The sequence below is a fragment of the Nelumbo nucifera genome, chromosome 2 (genome assembly GCF_055504915.1).
Source record: "Nelumbo nucifera cultivar China Antique chromosome 2, China Antique-T2T, whole genome shotgun sequence".
Classification (NCBI taxonomy): domain Eukaryota; kingdom Viridiplantae; phylum Streptophyta; class Magnoliopsida; order Proteales; family Nelumbonaceae; genus Nelumbo; species Nelumbo nucifera.
The window spans coordinates 43,098,480-43,108,213 of record NC_142650.1 but is presented as its reverse complement, the minus strand read 5'-3'; the positions used below and the strand labels follow the sequence as shown (position 1 = coordinate 43,108,213).

At 31.0% G+C, this 9,734-nt stretch overlaps 1 long non-coding RNA gene across 5 annotated transcripts; it reads left to right on the top strand.

Moving 5' to 3' along the window:
- Positions 1–4,034: 4,034 nt before the first annotated feature.
- On the top strand, positions 4,035–9,216 carry LOC148802148 (uncharacterized). Of its 5 annotated transcripts, none has more exons than XR_016082219.1 (6): positions 4,035–4,353; positions 4,505–4,561; positions 6,760–6,841; positions 6,959–7,032; positions 7,251–7,327; positions 9,001–9,216. It is a non-coding gene; the product is annotated as an uncharacterized LOC148802148 (long non-coding RNA). The 5 variants fall into 5 exon arrangements; XR_016082218.1 differs by having other exon boundaries at positions 4,035–4,367; XR_016082216.1 differs by lacking the exon at positions 4,505–4,561 and having other exon boundaries at positions 4,036–4,353.
- Positions 9,217–9,734: the final 518 nt, after the last annotated feature.

The following is a 9,734-nucleotide window of genomic DNA, read 5'->3' as shown; positions in this document are numbered from 1 at the left end:
ATCAGAATCGTAATGACCTATTCCCATAGTTTGTTTGGTTTAGGTAAGAATCGGAATGAGAATTAAAAACAGTTGAGGTGAGAAATCACAAATGGTCTCAAGAATATTTATGGAATTTTCTAAGGACAAAATTTATCCCTTTATATTTAAATTTGCTGATAAAAAATGAGGCCAAAAAGGATAATTGGTTATTGATGTTAAATGAGTTGAAAATAGGTAATTTAAAGATATTCAGTTCATTCAATCATCTCTCATTAAATCCAACATTTTAAGATATTAACTTGCATGGAATCATATATTTAAGTCATTTTTGTTTCTTCCAATCATTAAGTTATATTAATTAAATCCATACTTAATAAATTAATAATTTCAATAACATAAAAGCTTATACTTTTAAAATCTACCTAGCAAAAATAGTATTTTCATCTAGGTGGTGGTAAGAAATTAAATCATTTTGGGTCAAATGGGTTAATCCATGTTGTCACAATTAAATAATAAAATTAAAAAATAGATAAAATGAAAAAATAGAAATTAAAAAAGTTGAGAACATTTTTAGCATATATATTAAACAACAATAAATATGATAAATAAGAAATGTTTTTATTAATGATGACAATGGAATGTAAAATTTAAAACCAATTGGAAATAATAATATTTTCCTATTCTCTCTTATTAAATCCTATATTTAAGATATATTTTTTTCATCATTAAATTATTGTAATTAAATCCATAATATTAATTTTAATAGTATAAGAATAAATATTTTGAAAAGTAAATTGATAACAAAACCATTTTCTTCCCTCATAGTGGTGGGCAAGCAATTCAACCATTTGGGGTCAAATGGATTAATAAATAATGTCACAATTAAATAATAAAAAATTAAAATAAATGACTATGAAATGTAAGAAGTATTTTTATTAATGATAAAAATGGAATGCCAAATTCAAAATCTACCTAAAAATGAAATGATGTCATAGTCAAATAATAAAATTTTTAATAATAGAAAATACAAAGAATGACAAAAAAAGATAGAGAAAATTTTGGGCACATATCTAATGTTATACATTTATAAAAAATAAAATATTGGGTACATCTCTAATATTGTGCATTCATTATATTAAACAAAAATAAGTTTTATACATAATAAATAATTTTATCAATGATGGAAATATAATACAGAATTTAATGTCAACCTATAAATCAAACAATTTTTATTTTTAGATGGTGGGTTAGTGGTTTTTGTCAAATGAAATATATAATTTAAAGGAAAAATTATAGTCAAAGCCGGTTGTACATTTAAAATTAGTTTGCAGGTTGATCCAAAAACCAACAAAACTCTAACAATGGACTCTACATTTCAAGTTATAAAAACCCCCACCATGTCATTGAAGGCTTATGTGGTTGTTGCCAACATGGGACATTTAGTCAATGTTGGACACAACAAAAGACTATATTGAAAATAGGTTTTCACTTTCTCTCTCAACTCCCTTTGTCTCTCGATTTCCCTCCCTTCTCTCTCACTCTCACAGTCATCGCTCGATCTCTTGCTCCACCTATCTCTCCCACTCTCTCACCTTCGGTCTGTATCCAAATCAAAAACCTCTCTCTCTCCCTCCACTACAAGAAAATAGGTCTATAGCTACTACACTGTAGCTACAGACATAAAAAACTGTGGCTGAAGTATGGGATATTGCTAAATATTAATTTATCCGTAGCTAAAAACTTTTATAGCCATGGATTTTAATTATCCGTAGCTACAAGTAATAGAAACAAGAAGCTAATTTGTAATCACGATCATTTGTCCGTGGCTAAAAGCTATTTATGGCTATAGCCACGGATGTTAGTTATTGGCGGCTATATAATTTATATAAGAATGAAGTTGACATTTAGCTACTGTCATCTCGTCCGTAGTTAAAAGCTATTTATATTTATTGTTTTAAAATTTGAAGCTTAGATCTTCTAAAACGGATGCAGACAATTTTACCCCTTAAGAAGGATAATTTTTTAGTAATTTCACTAAAAATCAATGGAATATATGGTTAATAAATAATAAATATTTTAAAAATTTAACAAACTAATAAGAAGTTATAAACTAGTAAATAATTACTACAATGACTAAAAATAATATAAAGGTTGAAAAATATAAATAATTAATAATTAAATGATAATTAAGTAATTGCTAAAAATCAAAAAATTCATAATTTATAAATTATTTGTAATTTTTTGCTAATGAATTACAGGAATAAATAATGATTATTAATTAAAAATAATTAAGCAAACAATTTAAATTAATAAATTAATTTATTAATAACTCAATAAATAAATTATCAATAAACTAATGATATATATATAAATTACAAATAAATATGGTCATGTTTTGGATACCATGTAAAGGGCAGTTAAGAAATTATAACACCTAGCCAATAATTTTAAGTTTAGCAAAATTTTTTCTAAAGCGTAATAATTATGTCCCTTTACCATAAATTGAATTAACCTCAATACAGGAGACAAAAACATTTAACATAGGGAAGTAGAGAAGCTAGGGCTATGGGTGTTCAAATTCAGTTATCAAACCGGTGTTCAAATTCGGTTTTTGGTTTTGAGTTTGGTTTGAGAAAAAAAAATTCAGTTGAACCAAACTGAAAACCAAATTAATAAAAATAAATACATATATTTATATTTTATTTATAAATATTAATATATATATATTAACATTACTATTTATATTAATACTAATGTATAATATCTATTTTTAATTATAAACTAGCGAAGGGCCTACTTTGTAGGGGCTGAAATGGAACTGTCCACCCGTTGATTCGTTAACTTGGTTTCTGGTAAAAAACCGTTGAATTGGTCAACGATCTATTGACTCGAACGGTCAAACCATCGACCCGTTGACCTATAAAATGTTTTTGGCCATTTTTTTAATTGGAAACCATTTAGGCAACCAGTTCCGTTTTATCCTAATCTTGGTCATTGGCAAAAAATCGTTGAATCGGTCAACGATCCATTGACCCGGGCAGTCGAACAATTAACCTATTCAATGGTTTTTGGCCGCTTTTTTATTTTTTATTTTAATTTTTGTTGTCAAAACGGGTCATCCATTCGAACCGAATAGTCAAACTGTTGACCCAGAAACCGGTGGCTATAACGATTTCATTTTTAGGTCGTACGAGTCACATGCTTGAATGACATAACACGTATGGTACTGCTTAATGGACCTCACACACTTAATTTTTTGCTTGTAATTTTTGTTGTCATAATGGGTCGTCCATTTTTTTTTTTAATTGGGAACCGTCTAGGCAACTAGTTCCATTTTACCCCAATCCCAATCCCTAGCAAAAAACCATTGAATCGGTCAACGACCCATTGACCCGAGTGGTCAAACCATAAACCCATTGAACCCGTTCAATGGTTTTTGGCAATTTTTTTTTTATTTTTTTAATTTTTATTGTCAGAATGGGCCGTCCGTTCGAATCATCGACTTGAAAACTAGTGGCTATAATGGTTTTATTTTTTGGTCGTATGAGTCACATGCTCGAATGACATAAAATCATTGTTTTTAAAATCCACCCGGTTAGGAGTCCGGTTATCGGGTCAAATTCGAATGCTCGGCCCATTATGACAAAAAAACCCAGTCAAAACCGTTTGAATTGTTTGATATCTAGTTATTAGCAATATTTATAATAACTATTATATATTTATATAATTAAATATCTAACAATTTATATAATTAATAGGAAATGGGTTGTTCTCACATGAGAATCTATTCGTAAGAGTAGATTTCATTTCCTATAGGGAGAAAGCACCCCTATATATATTTTAATAATAATAATTATTATAAATATAAAATATATTTATATTTTAACTAACTAAAGTATCTGAATTAAAATCAAATCAAACCGATTTAAATTTAGTTCGGTTTGATTCATGAAAATGACCTAATCGAAAACCTAAACCCAGCCCAATCTTTTATGAGTTAGGTTAAGTTAGGATTGACCTCAACCCCATATAAGCCGTCCTATCTTGCACCCTTATGCACAACTACCAATAGGAAGTCAAGGTTCAGTCCCTATGTGTTTTGTTAATAAAGATGCAAAACCTGAAACGAACCCAGCCCGTGAACGGGTTTGGCATGAAATTACAAACACACGCGGGAGGGAAAGGGAATATTGATTTTCCCTCCCTTTAATAAGGGAAAGTTTGATCTCTCTTTTTCCCTCCCTCTCCCTTGAACCGGAGAGATTCGATCTCTTTTACCCCCTCTCTCTCTCTTCCATGAAAAGAGTTGAATGTAAGCAGTAGCAGTCGAGCAAAATTGGGTAAATTTCTTGAGTACGTCTAATGGCAAAGGTTGGTGTGTTCAAGTGAGATATCTCTCATCTTATTTCCCCATTTCCCCCTTAGATTCCTTATTTTTATTCATTTTTTCTCAGTTCTTTTGCTTGCTTTTACTAGTTTAATCCCTTGCCACGTCTCATAGTTCTTGTTCAATTGTGGTTAGGGTTTCCTAGCTCTTCAATTTCGTGACTAATATGTTTTCTTTGTACTGATTAAAGAGGTATGTTTGTGTTGGTTTTCTGTAATTCTTTGGTTTTCTTTCATAAAGAGACCCTAAATTCTTAAATATTAATTTGTGACTAATCTATTGGCATTGGACTGATCGATACTTCAAAATGCCATTGAGAACTTGGTACAACTATTACCGGCATCCAAAGCTCCAACCTCCAATCTTTGTCAACAAGACATGATAATTGATTGGAGGTAAGTATATTGCTTCCTTTAAATTATTGAATACTCGACCAAAGATTTGAGGGTGGATTGTAAGATTTCGGCAGGGTTACATTACTTAGGTTTCTTAATAGAAACAAACACATTTGTAAGATGCTGTTTAAATATTAAATTGCCCCAAAAAAATAAGATCCAAATCTATGATTTTGTGTAACATAGCAGGAAAGGTTAGGTTTCCTAATGTCAAATGAGCCGTTGTGATAAAAAAAAAAAAATCTTAGTTTTTTATATTCCTCCAGAGTTGTCAAGGTTAAACATCACCAATAATGGGTCTAAAAGCCTACTCTAGGTAGATAATACAAGAAAACCGAAAAAATATTCCATTTGCATATATAGATGTTAGGTATGTTTTTAGTTTTCACAGACATTAAGATTTCAGTTTAGTGGGTATCTTTCTATTATTTTATTATTTTTTTCTGCACATTAATTGTCTCCTTCATTGACATATTCGATGTTAGAAATTAAATCTTGAAGCAGGATACCAGCAATAAAAGAGGTTACGGGCTGTGAGGAAAGGTGTATAATTGAGGTTTAAAAATCAATATTATGGCTATACATTTAGTAGAGAATGAAAGTGTGAAAAGATGAGAAACAAATATTTTTTCTTTATTCATCTCTTATTTAAAAATCTAGAAGGAAAAGATTAGAATACTTATCTGTATATATATACCCATAAGTATATTTCTTTAAATGAAGGCCATAGGATTATTTGATTCAACAAATTTTCATTAGTATTTTCCATGTCATGTAAAATAATGTCCATATAGGAATTTTTCCTCCTTTCAAGAGTGATTTCTAGAGGCAATCAAATATTTAATAATTTAATTTTATCACAACCTTCTTATTGCACATGGTTCCTACTTGGATTTGTCTACGCTTAAACATAATAATGACATTATGAAAATGATTCCCACTAGATTGAACACCTTGACCTTGAACTTCCTATAACTTATCAACTCCATTTCATTTATTTATTTGTTGGGTCCTAGATGCTTGTGTGTTTGTCCCTTCATACCATTTAGTTGGTCGGAAAAACATATTTACTATTTGATCTGATGCTTGAATATTCAATGCATGGGTGAGGGGCCTCCCTAACAATCTAAGCTTGAATGATCTATTAGAGTTAGAAAACAACTAGTTAATTAGTTCGGTTGGTTGGGTTTAAGCTAAATTGGTTTTACTTGATGGAAAAATATCACTATAAATATCAACCAATGGAAGACATTTGATCTCAATAAGAAACAAAAAGATACTGATCCTTTTATTATTTGGTCGTAAATTGATGTTTAGACTGTTGGGTTCTTTGATTTTTCTATCAATGTTTTTTTCTGATAAATAACCTAGTTCTTTGATTCATTTGGTTGTCCTAGATGGTTTAGCAATAATATGGTGCTGGTAGTGTTTATTAAGTTGAGATGTATTTACCTTTGCCACCAAGCTTAACATAGTTAAACTCTTGTATTTAGCTTTTAAGAAAGGAACCTTTTGTATTTTAGATTTTGTATGTTGTGACATTCCATTTTATTTGTCAATTAATTTTCTACTTGTTACTTTAAAGTTGGTCTTCTTTGTTTCTAGAAGTTGACTATATTTTCAATTTACTAGTTAATTTCTCAGTTTTTGTCCATTTTATAAGCATGCATTTGAATGGCTGGCAATAAGGATAAGTTCATAGTAGTCTTATCAGTAAGTTTTGTGGACGGTTGTATATTTTTAGTGGTCATATAAGATTGAAACATTGAATTGTGCTCTTGTCATCTGATATGAGGAGTATCTAAACTAGTCAGTTGTGTAAATTGCATTAAATACATTATCCAATTCTGGTCCCACCTATTTGGGTGGGGAGTGGATTAGATATGCATCTAACTTCCAACATTTCTTCTACAAGAAGTGTCTGCTCTCTGTCTCAAACTCATGTTCTCATATTTGTCAGCTTATGATTTTTCCTCTTTGATTGCATTATATTAGGGAAAATCTTTTCCATATCATATCGGGTGAGATGGACCAATCACCTTCGACTTTCTGGTTCGATGAATACAGGGTATCACAGGTAACCGGTTTCAACAACAATTAAAATCACATTTCAAAAAAAGAAATTCATTTCAAATAATAAAGATGTTAACGTCTTTCCGTTCGTTCTTCCTCCTTGGATGAATCTCTTCCACAGTCGTCTCTTTCTCTCTCTTACTCAAACTTCACATCACCAGCGAGGATGGAACCAGTGGCGGCATCTAACCACCGGTAAATCTCTATCTCCTCTTTCTCTGTCTTTCTCTCCTTCTCTCTCGGTATTCGATATCATATTTGATTTTCTTTATGTTCTCCATGGACGACACCAACCGGCAACGACAAACACATTTCTAGGTGTTATCTCATTCGCTGGACACTGTTATTAGATCCATCTTCTCTACATTTGTGTATATGTTGGAGTGGGAATGACGAGTCTTGTTTTCTTGTAGGTGGCTTGTGGGCCATATTGACAGACCAGAATAAGTGCTGGAGTGACAGAACTTGCAGCAGGGATCTACACAACGAGGTATTGGTGGAATTAATGAAAAAGAAACTTGGAATACATGTATATTTGTAGGTTGATTTTTGATTCTTAGGGTTGCTTTTTGGCAGCTTGGAAATGAATTCCATTGCTTGTTTAATGTCAATTTCATGCAGTTGTCAAACTTCAATTCATACTTTGTTAATGTGCAGTAAGTTTACAGAACAGAAATTCATTAGTACCTATACCCTTCAGGATGAAACTTGTCATGATCAAATACTGAGTAGTTTAAGTGCCCATTTATTCAGCTAAAACTGTTTGAACCTGATATCAAAGGGCAAAACTTCTTAAGAATGAATTAGCCACTGATCTTTAGGCCAAAAAACGTATTGTAATTTTTTTTCAGAGCAAATTTGTTCCCTTGAAGTTCGACTAGAAGAGGGAGCTTGAAGAAGTTGACCAGAAGAGGGAACTCGAAGGAGAAGTTCGACCAGAAGAGGGAGCTCGAAGAAGTTGACCAGAAGAGGGAACTCGAAGGATATAAAAATGGGTAACGGAAGATTAGAGATTAACAGATAGGTTAAAGTGTTAAATTTTAATTAACATATAAAAAATATAATTACCGGTTACTTACATAACTCAGGTAACTGCTGTATACGTGGCAGTAGCAGAGGTTTTAGATATGATATGGTTTTCCATATCGTAGTCGAACCCATTATATTAACAGGTTGGAAATTTTTCAAGCTGGTTAGTTTGATAATTTAACCATTTTAAACTGGATTTCTAGAACCCATCACTCTATCCAAGAACAAAATGGGGGAACTACTAGTATGTGACTAAATCTACACCTATTTTGGTATGGTGGTGACTCAGAAACTAACCAACATATTTACAAGAAAGCAAGTACGAGAAATAAAACTTGGGAGTTCTACTGAAGCTACTACTATTTGTGATCTCAGTCCTTGGTGCTTTAAAAAAGGACCTACATGCATATTGTAGGACCTTTATTGGGTCAAAGAAAAAGGCTCCATTAGTTTGCCCAGAAAGTAAGTGAAGAAACTTTTGAAACAAGTGTTTAGTTGGTCTAACAAAGTAGGTCTGGCCCATTATAGGATTTTCTTGGGTCCTAAAATTTTCCTTTAAATGATGGTTATGTTTCCCTCAAGAACTATCTTTAGTTAAAACAAACTTTAGTGCAGATTGCAACATGGGTAAGTAGGGCCCAACAACAATCGATTCTTAAATTATTTATGAAAAATTATTCTCTTTCATTTTCTATCTTTTCTAATCTTGTTTTACTTTCTTATATTTCATTGGCAACCAAATGGAGCCACAAAAAGCACACATTTAATTGGAATAATTTAGATAAGTTGTCAAGACTTACATAAGTGTCTCCACATTTTTTGTTAGGAACATTCAACAAGTTAAGTTTATTCCTTGAATACCTAACACTTGAAGAAATAAAAGAAAAGAAAAAAAAAACAATTAACAATTTTAACATTCAATATAGAATTCTTAAAGGATAAAAACAAATCCACATGGAATATCAGATCGTGTGCTAATATTAAAAGAATTCATCAATTGAGGGGATTGACTTTTAATCACTTTGCAGAATAACATCAAGTTTATATTACACAATTAATAATTAGATTTTCATACATGATTTTATATCTCTAAAATTGTGTTTTCTAACTTATTTTCTATTATTTTTTTTATAGGTTGAACATGCTAAAGGAGATACTCACACGTGGATGGAGCGAGATAAATTTGATCAAATTATATACGTCAAGCTTTTGTGGATTTAGTTTTATGTATTCAAGATCCATAAATTGTAATTTTTCTTTTGGTTTTTAGAACCTTAAATTGTAATATATTTTAAACCCATGGATGTATTAAAGAACGTTGAGATGCAATTCATTTTTTCCATTATATAATCTTTTATTGGAAATTTGCTTTCAAGTTCCATCTTATATTATGAATGAAATAAGTTGTGTTTGCATTTGATACATGGAATAAGGCCTCAAAAAAGTAATAAATAAAATTTCAGGATCTAGCCATTAACCATAGATTAACAATTTTAGTTACAGACAGTGAAAAACCGTAGCTATAGATTCATATTTTGCTACAGATTGCTGAAACTGTAGCTATAGGTTTTTATTTTTTTTAGATAGGTTTATATTCAAATTAAACTGTAGCTATAGTTTCACATTTGTAGTGATATTTAGCTACGGTCAAAACCGTAGCTATAGGTTAGTTTTAGCTATGGATTCTATCATTCGTAGCTATTACCTATAGCCACCGCAGCTATTGCTATTATTTTTTGACCGTAGCTAGGCCGTGACTATTGACCTATAGCTATGGTTTTTTGCATTTATAACTACGGTTTTATTCGTAGCTATATGCCTGTTTTCTTGTTGAGCAGAAAAAAGATGACCGTAAGTGAGATGGTGAG